The sequence below is a fragment of the Pteropus medius genome, unplaced genomic scaffold (assembly GCF_902729225.1).
Source record: "Pteropus medius unplaced genomic scaffold, Ma_sr-lr_union100, whole genome shotgun sequence".
Taxonomy (NCBI): domain Eukaryota; kingdom Metazoa; phylum Chordata; class Mammalia; order Chiroptera; family Pteropodidae; genus Pteropus; species Pteropus medius.
The window spans coordinates 8,646,239-8,663,278 of record NW_024353517.1 but is presented as its reverse complement, the minus strand read 5'-3'; the positions used below and the strand labels follow the sequence as shown (position 1 = coordinate 8,663,278).

Below are 17,040 nucleotides of genomic sequence, written 5' to 3'. Positions count from 1 at the left end.
GAGTCCTGTTAGGAATTCACAAGAGAGGTTGCAGTTGGGAAGGATCTTGAAGGGATTGAATAAGGAATGCGTTTTCCACCTGACCCAACTTTGTACAATATTAGCTTCCTTTTGTGTTTGGTTGGAAAAGTACAGTTGAGGTTCTAAGATGTTTTCTGTGGCAGGTTACCTGAGTGTCCTGGTTTTGCACTCTGGTATAAACTAATACAAAATTAATAGGGATTTTTTTTTTTCAGATGCCATCAGGCATATGTAGAGGACATGTTCCCTATACCAGCTACTCTGCAGGTGGCTGCAGTAAATGGACTGCCTTTCTACTTCTTGGAAATGACATAGAACGATTCTGCTCTCTGCTGCTGAGTCTTAATTATACTGTTGCTCTGTTAGGATTGTTCCAGCCAGGGTGGTTTAAGAGCTACTCAGTATCTCCTCTTAAAATTTTTTTTCTCAGAGTAGTGCTTACACCTCTTTTACAAACACATACCATTGGGAATGAAATGCAAAGATGTGAGAACCACTATATATACAGTTTTTCATATTATTTTTCCCAAATGAAGGAAATAGCCACCATATTGATTATAATTAACATCAGAATATGTTTCTTTTTCCATCAAGATAACACAAATAACAGATTAAAATTCTCATGCTGATTTAAAATATTATTTGTATTTTGGTTTATTGAGTCTAGACAATGTTAGACACTACCACATAACGTTAAACAAAAATGCTACACTTATTCGCCTACTCTATAGCTCTCTACAAATGTTTTTGAAAAGTTCCAGATGATCACACCATAATAAAAATAATTACCATTTACTTAGCACATGCTATGTGGTATGGAGTATGCCAAGTAATTAATGTATTTTCTCACTTATCCTTCAAAATAAGCATATAGTATTTTTTTTCCTCATTTAAAGTGACTACCAAATTAAAGGACAATAAATTAGTAAATTACCTAAGGTTCTATAGCTATTTAGTTAAGGAATTAGATTTAAAATCAGAATTCTGATTATAAGTCAAACACTTTTCTATTCTTGAGACATTTAGTTCTTTTGTATTTTGCTGCTACTTATGTAAGTGTCTCTCTTTCAAACATAGCTAAAGATAAAAGTAAGTGTGTGCACTGTCTCTCCAGCTCTTAATATAGTTACTGGGGTGTTACCATCTTTATTTTGTATTACACATTGTGTTTCCTACAATTCTGAAATAATTTAGGAACTGTACAAGGAATATTACTATACATAGTGGATTTCCATCCTCTGAAATAAAGTCATCCCTGGGGTAAAATGACACATCTGTTTGAATGACCACACAAATTTCTAAATTTAAAACCTAATATATTTTCAATTGTCTTAGTCTGCTATAACAAAAATACCATAACTTATAACTGGGTATCTTATAAACAACAAATTTATTTCTCACAGTTCTAGAAGCTAGGAAGTTCAAGTTCAAGGTGCCAACACATTTGGTGTCTGGTGAGAGTCCACTTTCTAGTTCATAGATGGCTTTCTAGAAGGCGTAGGAGAAGGAAGGGCTAGGACACTCTCTGAGGTATCTTTTATAATCACCTCCTTAAAGTCTCACCTCCAAATACCATCACACTGGGCATTAGATTTCAGCATATGAATTGGCAGGTGGGGGATTGGGGACGAACATTCGGACCATAGCATCTATGTAGCTTCCTGTCTCATCTTTTACTTTATATCTTGATTTGTTCATTTTTAGATGAACAAAGAAGAGGATGTATTATTTTTCCCTCAAGATATTATGGGGTTCATTACTCAACAAAGCATACTCAGCCTCCTGCTGTGCTAAGTGAGGAAATTGGTGGGGTGATGTCTGAGGTCCTCATCCCAGCTACCTCATTGGAATCATAGACCACCAGAGCTCATGCAGACTATGAAGGGTCCCAATATACCTCTTCTTTTATAGATGAGGGGACTGGGGCCCAGAAAGGGAAAGAAACATCCAGGGTCTTAGAGCAAGTTAATTGAAGTTAATAGTAGAAGCAGGACTAAAACCAAGTCTTACACTACTGTGTTTTCCATATATGACCTTGGGAAAGCTTATGGATATCTATACCTGTTTTTCTACTTATAAAAACAAACAAATGTGACCATGTAGGTCTTTTCAATAACATTTGTAGAGAATTATAAAAGTCAGTGAGAGTTAAGTGTAACACCTTAGAATTTGGTCTTTTAGAGCTTTGTCTCATGTGCTATTTATGCTATTTATATTCATTTAAGAAAGTTGTAGTTAAGATACTTCTAAACCCATGTAATTTTAATGTGTTAAATTTCAGTTTAATATAATTTAATTACAATGTAATGAATCTGATTACCACTAGCTCTGTATTCCAGTCACTTTTATTAAAAGATGCAACACTACAGAACTTTATTGATTAAATTGTATCTCGGTCATTTTTAAAATCTTTCAATAGCTCTCTGTTGCCTTCTAGATGAGGCACAAATTCCATAGCAATACATTCCAGTCTCTAGAGATGTGTCCAACATCCTTCCTGATGTTGGACAACTCTGTGCCTTTCTTCTCTTTTCTCTGTTTAGAAGGCCTTTCTTAACCCCTTTCCTGTAAGACCATGTCCTGCTTATTCTTGAGTGGGCAGTTCTCACATCACTCCCTGATAAACTTTGCAAGGTCTCTTCCATTTGTGAAGAGTGGTGATCTCTCCTGCATCTCAGCCCTGAGCCAACCTTGCATTAGCCGTGTGTTTCATTCTGAAGGTTATCACATAAAATATCACCTTTATGCAGTAGTTCTTTGAGAGGATAAACCATGTTTTATTTTCTTTATTTCCCACATGTGCCAGGCTATTTGACATGTAGTAAGTCCCCGATGACTGAGGCGTAGGGGGATAGATAAAATGTATGGATAGATAAAAATAGAGGTATAGATAGATGTAGAAGGAAAGGAAAAGAAATACTTTGGTAGAAAAGTATTTTGGCAATAGATCACATTTAATCCCTTCAGTCTCCTACCTTAGCATTAAAAATTATATTTATATGTATATAATGTGAAATTATATACATATACACAAAATTTTACATATATATATTGGAGATGAGTTGCAACAGAGAACAAACATGTCCATTTATGGACTCTCCTTCCCTGGCATGTGATTCAAATAACATATGTTCAAAACAGGCAAATTCATTTCTTCACTGAATTTTCCCTAAGCGGTTGTTGCTTTAAAAGATGACTTACAAGCTAATGAATACTCCAGCAATGAGTTGCAAGTTTTGCATTTAATTTAATCTTCGAAGCTAAAGAAGCATAAGGGGTGAACTAATTAAAGAAATTATTAATGCGACTATAAGATGCTGCAGCATCTAATCCACATATTAAAAGCGGCACCTGCTGTGAAATTACCTGGAGAAGATCCTGAGGCAAGATTAGTGTCTCGCCTTTCAGCTCCCATGTTTTCTTGGCATGCTGCACCAGATGTTTTGCAAGCAGCACTACCTGGTGAAGAAAATTCTCATTAGCATCACAAAAAATTCTGTATCTTGATGACACTTCTATAGTTACAAAGAGAAGTACGAGTCCTTTATCCTACATAATAAACCAGTAAGAGCAAAATCCTAAGGTTCTAAAGATTCCTGTTTTATTTGAGAATAATGTTGAATGAAGAGGATGTGGGGGAGTGGGCAGTGAGGCACAACTGAAGAATGACTACTTTGTACGCTAGTTGGGGATATTTTGAGAACAACATTAATATTCTTTAAGAAAGATTTTATAAATCCTTCGATCTTACCTAAACAGGTAAATTTAAAGGGGATAGGGTGAGGAAAGGTCTAAAGAAGGAAATTTAGGATTTCAGATTAAGGAGATCAGAGAGAGAGTACACATGCCATCATTTATCAGGAATGTGACCTTAGTCCACTCCCTGAGCAGTCTGAGCTTCTGTTTATGTATGTGTAAATCAGACAGATAATAATAATAACAATAATACATAAATAACTTACTGGGTGTTTGTGAGGACTGAGTGGGAAACATGCTATACATGTTCATTTTTATTTGTTAGTCTCCTTTAAAACAAAGCCTGAACTATAATCTTTAATTGGAAAATTAAATCTTATACCAGAGAGACTACTAACCTTAAAATCAGGAAGCCTGAGCTGTATTTTGGCGTAAGCCCCCCAATAAATATGAGACCTAAGTTATGCTACATCTTTCTCAGTCTTCGATTTCATAATCTGTGAAATTGGCCTAGATAATTCTTAGAGTTCCTTTCAGTCCAGTTCTTATGTTCAATGATTCCATATCTAAGTCTTTGTAATGAAAGTCTGCTACTTTCATACTCCAAATGATCCTAAGGAACAAAATAGTTAAACTGTTTGCCCAGTTCTCTCAATAAGCAAGGAGCAGTTATGTGTTAAAATGCAAACCCCTAGACCGTACAGCCTTAATGCTGCGTTAAGTTGCTCTTCTACATACATAGTTATACAGTGGTTCCCTAGTTATGCAGTAGCTCCCTAAGACTGAATACTCTGAAAAGAAAATCAGAGGTTGGCATTTTATGGATACTGCCAGTATAATTCTTTTTAAGTCTTACACACATTTTCCCGGCTCTAGGAGAATTGGTTAGTAAAGCCATGCATACTTTAATTACACAGATTATGCAACAGGGGGCTCTCTAATAAAGAAGAAAATTAGTGAGACACATATTTAAACTTGATTCTGCTTTAGAAGCAGAATAAGTCTTGCTCACAATTTTCAAGGAAGTAGAAGTGTGATGCTGTGCTATTATAGGGCTCAGTTAGGATTATGAACTCATAGGGATGTCGGTATTGGGGATTACTTTTTGATGATATTGGCTAGTGTTCTGTCTGACAAAGGCAGACACACCACAAATCCTGGTAAGGCATTCTGAGCAAGCCCAGACCTGCCAGCATCCTCCCATTGGTGAATTTCTAGGTTGAGCAATAAGGAAAGACAGAAAGAGAAAGATTTATTTAGTGGGTCACGGGAAACTGTCAGACCTGAAAAGAGCCAATAGAACCAATGTGGTAGAGTGAAGGGGACATCCCTTTGGACATCAACAGATTTAAGTCCTAGTTTCATCACTTATTAGCTATGATCCTGACTGAATGAATTTACTCTTCTTGTATGTTTTCTCCTATAATAGTATCATCATAATAATCTCTTTCATGCTAATTCTACAGTATTATCATGAGGATTAAATGATTGAGAACACTTAAATCATAAGGTATGATGTGACTTTATCTCAATCTAATCTCCCTGTTCATGCATATCCTCAAGCAATTTAGAAAGAGAAAACATGGACCCACTCCCAACCTCTCTTAGTTGAAACCATTTTCCATATCAGGTTTTCTATTGTGCCCAACTCCATCCTTTCTTTTCATATAGGACAATAAAGAAGAGCTACAACAACCATCATCATCAGGATCACACCACCCTTCCTCTCTGCCTCTTCCCCCACCCGTACTACATAACTGGGAGGTGACTGGTCTATTAGTAAGAGGCTGGATCCAGACTTGCTGTGGATCCTGGTCATTCCATTTACTAGCTTATAACTTTAGTCAAGTTACTTCTTTGTTCTTCTGTTTCCTCTGATAATAATAATGCCTCCTTCATAGGGTTGTTGTAAGAATTAAACAACAACTTGTTATTTATATAAATATCTATGTAAACTTATATTTATATGAATAACAACTTATTGATACATATAAAATACTTAGAACAGTTCCTGATAAATCTATAACACTCAAAAAATGTTTGCTTTAATTATTATTGTCTTTATTCAGAGTTCTAGAGTAGTGTTTTGTGGTAAAAGATAACCAGTCAGGTTTCATTCTTCTGGGAACTGAGGGTATCTAGCCCTGGGCCAGGAGATGAAGGATAACCAGTCACTTTTTTACTTTAACTGCCCTGAAGTTGAAAGTAAGGTAAAAGGGAATATCCTAGTTTGTTTTATATAAGTAATGTGGTATTGGTAAGCATTATAGTTAGAACTATAGGATTTTAGAAAGGTAAGAGACTTTGGTATTCATCTGGTTAATCTCATTTTAAAACTGAGAAAATGGAGATCTAGAGAGGAGGAATAGTTTGTCCAAGGTTTTATATTGAGGAAATATCATGAGAATGAGATTTCAGCTCAGGCTAGGTGTAGGCCTATTGAAACATACTGCTTCTGTTGACTCTCCTCACCGAATTCTCTTTTATCTGAATTATTACAAAACTGCTTATTAACAGTATATAAGATATTGCACACAGGAAAAAAAAAAAACACCTCTAAAGTCCACATGTGATGGAGACAACTTTATTTTGTATTGCGCCATCTCTACAGCTAGCAAACCACTTACTTCATCATTTGTTATTCGTCCTCCACCATTGATCATTTAGAGATAGGAGGACCCAGTTTGAACTCAAATTGGGAGAATTTAGCAACTTGGAGTATTATTGGGTTTAGAATCATTTGTTATCATGACAATCTTTGCTACAACTACTAATATCCTTCTTTTTTTGAGAAAGTGGTTGCTTCGAAGATATTTCGATACTTAGATTATATACTTTATTCTTGTTGTTTAGAAAACCTAAAACTAAATGTCACCCTTGGTTCCAGTACCCTTCCAAAAGTAACCTTCTATTAGAAGATTTAAAATATGTAGGTCATTAGTTATTCTTTTGAGAATTTCTCATTTTATAGATAAATAAACTTATAAACAGAGGTTAAGTGACCTTTCTATGGTCATGCAACTTTCTTCTCACAAATGTCTAATAGTGGGACACATGCTTACACTTTTGAAGATAATACTGTGTAAGTAAAAAACTGTCAAGCAGGAAATGAGATGGCAGCCTTTCAAAATTCCTAAATTCATGAGTGTGACAACTGTTGATCTACAATCAAACATCTCTCCATCTTCCTCATTGTCTGGAACATTTTGTTGAGAAGTTATTTTGTAAAAGTTTTTTCTCAGTTTATAATAAGTTTTCTCAAATTGGTTTTCAGTTTTCCAGAACTGTAATTTCTTTTTTCCTTTCTAAAAAATTGAAATCAGCTAGTATATTAAAAGCTGTGAATGTATACATAGATTTGAGTATTTCCTTTGTTGTACCATAAATCAAGTCTCCAGACTTCTCTGTGATAACTGACAGTAGAAATGGTAGATCTTGTAGCAGACAATTGGAACTGCAGGCCAGAATATTTGCTTTTCACATTCTCCATTATGAGTTTATAGTTTACCCACGGAAGACCTGTTCAGGGAGCCATCATAGAACTCCTAATCGTATTCTTTGCCCTTCTAATAATTTTCCTTTGATTTTCAGTTCACCTTTAAGCTCATTAGCTTTTGGTTACTTTAAAGCATTTTACCTAAGTATAGGATCTTTCCTAAAGAGGAATCTAGAAGGTCAATGACCATCCTCCACAGACTTGGCTGTGGTTTTGACTAATATCCTAGGGCATTTTTACACTGGCCTTTCCTAAGGAGCTTTCCTCACTTACATTTTAATGGGTTCATATGTTTTCTTCTAATTATTCTAGAATGTAGCAACTCAGAGGAATATTATCATTTAGCGTTTCAAATGATCATTAAGAAACAACTCCTTTAATCAGCAATGTCAGCCTTTACAGCACACATTAATACCACATAATAGAAGTGTTAGTCCTGTGCTTTCTTCACAGGGTTACCTTAATGTGCTTCTATTGACAGTCTGCTGGAATCTTGAATCTTGCTCCATGCTACTGTTTTTTGTTTTTTTGTTTTTTTTTTTTTAACTAGTAGTCAGTTTTATCATTCATTCATCTTTACCTTTTCACTTAGGAAAAAAAGAATTTTTGCCAAGTATTGTCTTGACAATTTGGTTCTTTCTCTAACCTAGCAATGTTGACTGTAACCATTTTATAGAATATCTTTTTCAACTCCTGGGCCCTTCCTCCTGCGATATTAGTCCTGATCTTAACTTGAATGTCTCTGATGATGGGAAACTCACTTCTCCATTATATGAAGCAGTCTATTACATGGTTGGTCTATACTTCATTATATATAACTGCTTAATTGAATCCAGGTTTTCCTCTGGACACACATGATACCTCTTTATTTTTTCAATGAGAACTTTTTAGACCCTTGGAGATAGACATCACTTTCTTCAATTTCTCTTTTCCTGGCTCTAGTTCTTAAACTAATACTTCAAAAGGAGCTGTGGTCATTGAGGAACAAATAGCATGGATGCCTCTGACTTAGATCCTTACCTTAACTCGTGGGTTATCTTAAGTTTTTTAACAGTTCCATAATATAAATGATACCCTACAAATTGGTATGTGGATTCACTATCTAAAAACAGTCATGAAGAGGGCTTTAGATTTTGCATCAGCTAACCTAGATTTGAATTTTTGACTGAACTTATACTTCAGATAATTAACCTTTCTGACCTTCAATTTTCTCAATGTATATGTGGATAACAATGTTGGCCTTATGGGATTATCATGACGATTAAGCAAAACAACCTCTATTGAACCCAGTACTGTCTTGGTGCATTGCAGGTATCTCATCTTTATTTTCCTTCTCTTTCCACCCTATTCTGTCTTGCCTTTAACTTCTTTCAACCTCTTCTCCATTGCTGTTGTCTAAGCATAACCAACCAGAGACAATTTTCTAGCTTATTTTTAAGGAAGTCTCTTTTCTTATGGTCTCTAGCTTATTACAATATGTATACATTATCTAGAATGGGTTGATGACTTTATGAGATTCCTTCTAGCTAACACTACAAGTTTAAATACTAATATCCTGTCCAAAACATTGCAAAAATTAGTTTCTTCTTGCTCAAATACTGTTTAAAGAAATATCCTTATACAATAATCTTATCCTTTTCTGTATATCTGAGTAATGTAATATGTATTTAGATCTATGTATCTATGTATCTATGCATCTATGTATGTATGTATGTATGTATGTATGTATGTATCTATTATCTATCATCTATCTATTCTGCCTTAGATTTCATAAACACACAGCCATTTATCTACACCAGTGTCCCATTAACTTCCTATTGCATATCCTAGATTATTGGACAAAATTAGGCACAGGGGGATATAGTTTTATGTGAAAATGATTAAGTAAATGACTGAGAACTTTACTAAGTGCTTTTATTTACTACCTTGGACTTCTTGAATATTTTCTTGTTTCTCTCCCCAATATTCTGAAAAAAAGCTTGCCAAATATTTTTTTTTATTTTTGTTTTAACATATTTTAATTAGCCTAGCAAAGCAAATTTAGAGGTTTTTAGATGAAAGATGCTATATTTCATCCATCCATTTACTCATCTACTCATCCATTTGTTTACTTTCTTATTCATTCACTCATTCATACTTTTCCTTGTTTTAAAAACCAGTGCTATATTTTCAATATATTATTCTAACTAATCTAGGTCCTATATAGTAGCAGGTTCACAGGCAAATATATTTTGGTTTAGAAAGACTTAGTAACTCTATGCAAGGAAAAAATTATTTACTCTAAATTACATACTCTTTTACTTTACCTAGTAATTGTAGAGAATTCTAATAACTTAATAGTAGAATGACGTTTCTGGTCACCTTGTCCAAACTCCTTGACAGTTTTTCCTAACCAATTTGTATATTTCAGTTATTTCCAATAAAATCTTATTCAATATCAAATACCTATGAGCATAGGATCAGTGAGATCTTTCACTAATTGTTATTTTCACCCCCACTCATATCTATGTACACACAGAGGACAAAAATATAAATTTATTGAAGTATAGTAATATAGTTTGAGTGTCAGTCATGTGATGGGTGCTGTAAGATACTGCTATTTCAACAAGATTCATTCCCTGAAAATTTAGAGTCTAAAATTAGAAATGAGAGCAACTAGGAACTGTCCATGAAGAAAGCAGCCCAGAGAGATGGGTGACAGCATGAATGTCAAGATTATCAAACCGTTTTAAGGTCATTTTGATCATATTCCAAGGCTTTAAAAATTGACAACTCATTCTATCTGTTGTCTATGATCTCTCTTTTCCTTATTGTTATATTTCTTTGCTGTGTGTGTGTGTGTGTGTGTGTGTGTGTGCAGAGAGAGAGAGAGAGAGAGATGAGAGAAGAGAGATGCTTAGAGATAAGAGGTGCGATAATTGTACAAGTGGGACGAACTGAAATCATAGGCCTAAATATGGGAGATGGGGGCAGTCAGAACATGAATCTAGGTACCATGTACCCTTTCAGGCTGTCAGTTTTTAATAGATGGATTGAATTTAGACAGTTTTAGAGGTGTTGATAAAGCAAAATGATTAACTTGGAAGTGTGGAGGCCACTCTTGAGTTAATTGAGTTTGCTGCTTGATTTTAGAATAAACGTTTAATTTTGACTTAAAAAGGTAGATGGATGAATCATAAATTAATTCATTCAGATATTTCCAGAGCATCTGATATATACTAGATGCTATTTTAGACTTTAGAGATATAAAAGTAAACAAAATAGATAATATCCTTGTCCTTAAGGGTTTTACATTCTGATGGCAATCTTCTATCCCCATTTCTCTTCTACTAAGAAGGTGTATCAGTGACAGTGGAAATTAGAGCAAGGCTAAAGTTATGGGTAGTTAGTTGAGGCAGGTTTTCTAAATCCTCAAACCATCTGAGAGAGAAAATAACCAAGTATCAATCATGTAGTGCAAACCAAACCAATGTACATTTTTAGAATGGAAATGGAAGAAAGGAAAATTTATCCTATTATAAATTTCTCTAATTCCCGTTTTGATTTAGTTTCCCTATAGTTTTCTTATGAAGCTCAACTTGAATTACTGAACCAAGGAGGAGAGTATTTGGAGGCCACACTCTCAGAACCAAAGGGTACCCTATCATCGCCGACGGTGGGACAAGCTTAGCCCCTTGGTTGAGAGAGAGGGAAAAACTGCAGAGAGAGAAGATTTGGGTCATTTGAGTCCTCCTCTGTTACAATATTATGTGATCTCTTCAAGGTCATTTACAAGATGTGAAATCCTGCTGGGGAAGCACTAGAAAGGACATTTAACATTCTCATTTTTTTCTCTATGTGAGACACTGAGGTCAAAAGGCCTGGATTAAACTCATATATCTTCACTTATCTGTTGTGTGAACTTGGGAGATTGCATCACTTAATAGTCTCAGTTTGTCTGTAAAACTGGGCTGACATAATCTTAAATTTCCTCACGTTTGTTGAGAATTTCTGTGAGATAATACATGGGAAGGTGATTTCTAAAGAGTAAAAGACTATATAAATGCAAATGATAATTCCATTTTTATTTTATTAATTTTATTGCATGATTATAATAGTTTGTGGTACCATGTTTTATTGACATGTGGGGGCTAAAAAAATAATTTTCCTCCCACCTTCTAATTATTCTAGCTGGGCTGATAATCAAATTAATAGAGACGAATTAGCAGGAGAAAATTAAATTTTAATATGTGCGCTCGGGGAATTCACTTAAGTGTGAAAATTCCAAAGACAATGAGGCAAAATTGGGTATATATGTCATTTTTGAACAAATGAGAAAAGATGGGGAATGGGGTCTTAGATCTCATAAGTGAAAATGAGCAAATTAGGGGTAACCTAGAGAGTGGCAAATAAATTCCTGCTGTTTTTGTTTCTGAGTTGCCCAAAAACAATGGGACATAGCGGGTCCTCTAGTTAACAAGCCCCTGCCTGGAGCCTTCTGATCTACCATACTTGATTCAAATTGGGATAAGGTGAAGAGACTTAAGATTTCCTTCCTGGAGCAGGTCTTTCCATCTGAATTTCTTGGCCAGGAAAGGGAGAGGATCAAATGTTTTTTCTGAGTCTTTCGTTTCCTAATAATCAGCTTTAAGATTAATATCTCAGAAGGTAGTTTTAGGGTGGCAAGACTTTGGTCCCTTTCAAGTGTAACAAGATAAAAGGAAAGCTCTGGAAATAAATTACATGCGTTCCATTTGAACTCTACCAATTCTTAACTGGGTGACCTTGATAAAGCAACTTAACCTCTCTGTGCCCCAGTTTCTTCATTCATAAAATGAGGATAATAGCAGAATTTACATCACAGGATCGTGATCCAATGAGTCAATAATTGTACTACACGCAGAACTATGTGGGAACTGAGCATTGGCTCACATTAGTTATATCTTGTTTTTTTATCAAAAGAGACATTCTCTAAGATATTGATAGTTTATCTACTTGAGCAATAAGACTACTATCCTTAATGTGTGTCATAAAGAAGAATTGAATTTATTGTCTTTCTGATTTTTAGAGATGACCAAAACCAGAAAAACATGTAACACGTAGTAATTCTGTGATTGAACTGTTGAATAAAACACTAAATAAATTTGTTATATAAAGAAGTTTACAAATTATTAGAAAGTAATTATTTGTATTGCTTTTGCCAACCTATTTTAACTGACAATCTGGCAGAGAAAAGAAAATGGAAGTATAGTTATTGTATAGGATGAAATTCATGAAGAAAAGGTCTTCTTCTGCCCATCAAGCTTGCTGTGTGGGAGCCTAATGAGCTCATATTCACCAAGGCTTTGAATCAGGGCCCTGTCCTCAGAGTAGGAAAATACAGGAGCAAGCTAAGCTCCTCTGCATTCTCAACAGACAAGGACATTGACAATATTCCCCTAATGAAAATTTTGTTTGCCATTACTATGTCAAGGTTAATCATTTACTTCAAGTTGATTTCCAGTCTTCATTAAATACATTATGTCCAGGAGTAAATGATGGATGATGTATATGAATCACAAGGTATATTCTCCTGTTTTGGGAAGTTTGGATTTTATAGCAGGGACTTGATTTAAATGGGTATTTTAATGACAGCATGCTCATTCTAACACATTGCATTATTATAACATCTTCTTTGAGCCTTGCACCAGCCCAGTTAGATAGGTACTGCTAGTGTCTTTATTGTTGATCTATGTTGCAGATGTGGTTTAGAGAGATTGAATAACTTGTCCAGCAGTATACAGCTAGTGGGTGAGTTAGAGCCAAATAAGATCATGATGGCATGAACTGTAAGTTTGTTGAGGGCAGGGAGAATGCAGAAGTGTACAGAGTTCCCCTTGGGAACTAAAACAGAGCGCTGGATATAATCTGTGCTCAGGTCAGAGTTTCAAGTAAATGACTATGGCGATCCTAATAGTTTGATTTGGGAGTTGGAAGATTTGTCTTATAAATAAGGGAAAGACTGTTAAATATTCTTCGTTTTTCATTTTAAAATATGGAGATGAATAAGATTGTTCATATTTTATCTGTTTGACTAGAGGTCAGAAATATAAATATAAGTATATAATTATGTTTTCAATGTGTATCTGACAACTTTCTCCAAAGTAATTAACACTGCTTCTACACACGATATCTTCAGAATGGTAAAGGGACGTTCTCAAGTCGTTCAAAGAAAGATAGCTTGAAAATCAAGGTATTAATATCCATGCCCTTTAAAATAACCTGATTGTTTTATCTAAATCATCACTAGATTGATTTAATCTCATTCCTGACCTCAAATGAAAAGATATTGGAAGCGTCCTAGTAGCCATGGAGGAAAACTTATGAGATTTATTGATCCAGAGAAGAAAGTTATGAATTTATGGATAGCAAAATATTAACTTCAGTATTGCTTCTGATCTCAATGGCCTTCCCTGCACATGGGTCCAACATAACTTCTCACATTTCCCTATGCTTACCTCTTCTCATTGAGGAAATGGTGTAAATGATGTTGTTGGTGACTTAAAGTGCTAAACAGCTAAAAAGCACCCTGATAATAGCTGCAAGAGTTCAAGGGAACATGTAAAGTCTTTGTTGTCTCATCATCACATTCTTTTAATAGAGATCTAAAGACAGGAATAATGTTGCTCTCAGAAAGCTGGCATTTATTGTTTTCATTTTGTTCCTTAAGTGCCTAAATTGATGCTGTCATGTCAAGACAGGGGAGAACTTCAAACAGCCACTGTTACCTGCTATTTTCATCTTTCCCCGCATCACCCTCTTTTAACTTATGGCTGCTACATTGGTTACCTTCTGCATCAAAACATCCTAATTTTTCACAAACTCAGAATAAAATCAACACACTCAAAGAATAGAGAGCAAGCATCCTTTTTCCAGGTCCTTGTGTGTGTGTGTGTGTTGAGGGGGCAGGTGGGGAGGAGACACGGTTTGAATCAATCCTAGGTTTTGAGAGTCTGAGTTTATTTCTCCCTTCTAATGTTATCTACACTGGAATATATATATATACATATATATATATATATATATATGTATATATATATATGTATATATATATACACACACACACACACATATATTATATATAATTTTCACACACACATATACCTACATATGATACTGAAGAACTTGTTAAAAACTCAAATTTCTGTGCTTTACTCATAGAGATTTCTCCTTTACATTCTGAGAAATAATCAGGAATCTGCATTTTAAAAAAGCATCTCAGAAGAGTATTATGCATTTTCTTAAAAAAAACCTAACACTGTCATCATCTTTTTCATTTGGCATATTCCAGTTTTTCAAATGCTTGCACATACATATTCAGTTCTGTGAGGTGGACAGGAATGATTGTCTCTTTCTGAGGATAAGAAAGAGACTCAGTTTAGCGATGATTTTCTCAAGGCCTCACTATACACCCTCCTCTTGCCTATTTCTTTAGATTCCTTTCTTTCATGAACTTTTTCTTTTTTGGTGTTGACCTGAACAAGGCCCAGAGTCCCCAGTGCCAGCCAGTACTATCTGTGCCTGCCTTACTCAAGAATGAGACAAGTCTGGTAGCCAAGTAAGGAAAATAATTTTATCTGTGGAATATGAACATTTGCCTAATTCATATAGTGATTACCTTGATTTTAAGTGATGATCCTCTTGCCCCATCCAGATGCACTTTTGAAAATGTATCCACCTGTTTTATTTTGTATTGTTAAAATCCCAAGTTTGCTGTCCTCATTCAGCCACAATGAACTGCTGCAGGGGATATGCGCTTCATTGGCAGTTGAGAATCCTCCCTTCTCAAAATGCCTGCCTATTTAATCCTCCTCCCAGCTGTCTGCCTGTGTTATGCCTAGTGGCAGCATAAAAGTTCCAGGCCCTCAGACACAGTAGGATTGTTTGACACTGGGCTTGGGCTAAACAACCTCATAAATCTCAATCCTTCTCATTGACTAAGTGAATTTCTACTAGGCCTACAGGTTTGTGGCCACATCTAGAGAGTTCCAAGAGCTCTCTGGGTCCCATATTTATTTTCAGTAGCTTTCACTGCCTGCATTTGCTTTGCCCTCAACTAGGGTATTTCCAGTAAACACCTGTTTCTGCTCGGAAGTCATCCATTTAATTTTTGGGCACTGCCCTTGATGCTTAGAGAGGTGTCTGTGAAGGGGAGTCATTAATGATATTTGAAGACAAGTTGGAGAGCGATTATAACTAATAGCCACTTCCAGACCTTGGAGTGAATGGAAGGTGATTACTCTTTTTACATTTCCAAAATCTTTCATGCTGCATTTTAACTTGGGTGACATTATCTCCTCTGCTGAGTTTTCTGTAACATCCAGCTGTCTTCACAAGCACTCCTGGCGATCTGAGTGCATTACAAAGCTGGTTGTTGACAGCCCTAGCCCACAGTTATTGTCTCACCCAACCTTCATTCTCCTCTCTGTGCAGGGTGCTCACCTGGTCCCTCATTTTAGGGATTGAGCTTGTTTTGCAGGTTTCCAGATAGAACCAAGAAATCTGGGTTCCAAGGGAGAGGAGACGCTTTTCTTGTTCCAAAATGAGCTAAAGGTGGGGCCCAACGCCAGGGCCCAAGAGGCTATTGTTACTTTCTCCAGTGTCCACTGCCTTCCTTCCTAAACAGAGAATTCTACCTGCTTCAGGTTATTGGAGAGAGGGTAGACTACCTTCTCTCAGCTCTCCCACCCCTAATCTCTTCTTAGAGCACCCAGGGTCCTTTAACCGGCTTGTGGTAGTGTTTTCTCTTGGGGGAGGGACGGGACAGAGCAGACCCGAGCTGCAGTTCCCTCGCTCTGCCTGAGAATTTCTCATCCAAACCTCAATCACGTAGGATTGCGTAGAGAGGAGAAAAGGGGAGAGACAGAAGACAGAGAAGAGGGAGAGGAGTGACGGAAGGGAGGGAGGGAGGAGAAAGGAGTCTGGGAGCAGAGGGCGCGAGGGAGGGGAGGAGGACGAGAGCAAGAGGCTCTTCTCAGAGCTCCAGAAGCCCGGGACCAAGCCTGGCCCCACCTAGGCACTCTGGAGCTCTCCGGAGGGTGGGCAAGCGGTGCAGGAGGTACTCTCGCCGCTGCCCGCTTTTGATCCCACCTCCCTCTCGGCAGCGGTAGACCCTACCTGGAGTTTCCTGCGGAGCTAGCGCTCCAGCCGGGCGAGCTGGCTGGGAGGAGGCAGTGGCGCCCAGGAGCCGGTATGGCTCCGCGCTCCCAGAGTCTGAGCCCATGAATGGGACTCGGCCCTGAGAGCCCCTTCCAGGGCCAGGGGCTGCAAAGGCGCTGCGGCAGGGGGCGCCCTGCTAGCACGAGGCTCTGAACGGCCACCCGCACAGCAAGTTGGGCGAGTTGGCGGCAGCCCGCATCTGCCTCTTGGCCCTGGCCCCAGAGTCTGCGTCCAGCCCCGAGGCCTGGGTTGCGCTCTGGGCCACCTGCCTCCATCGCCTGGGGTGGCCTAGGGGCCCCAACTGCGCCCCCGGCGCCAGACCATGGTGGGCAGCTCCAGCATTGAGCCGCAGCCACCTCGAGCCGACGTCGCCCACAGCCTACCCCCGCCCCGCCCGAGCGGACGCGCGGTGTTCGCAGCGCGCTGGTCACTTCCTTCCTCGGCCGGGATGGGCCGCGCGGGACTAAGTGATCGGCCTTGCGTCCAGCGGTAATCCCCATCTGATCTGCTGCCTGTGAGCTGTCGACTGCCGGGCGGCGCGAACCTGGGGAGCTGGGGCAGCGCAGCGATGACCTGATCCGTAGCCCGCCAGGGTGCCCCCTCCTTCCTTCGCTCCCTCTGAGCCTGTGCGGAGATAGGCTCGGTGCGGC

At 37.6% G+C, this 17,040-nt stretch overlaps 1 protein-coding gene across 3 annotated transcripts in view; it reads left to right on the top strand.

Moving 5' to 3' along the window:
• Window positions 1-17,040, top strand: part of FGF12 (fibroblast growth factor 12) — a 479,181-nt gene that overhangs the window by 230,833 nt on the left and 231,308 nt on the right. The gene's annotated exons all lie outside the window — the stretch shown is intronic.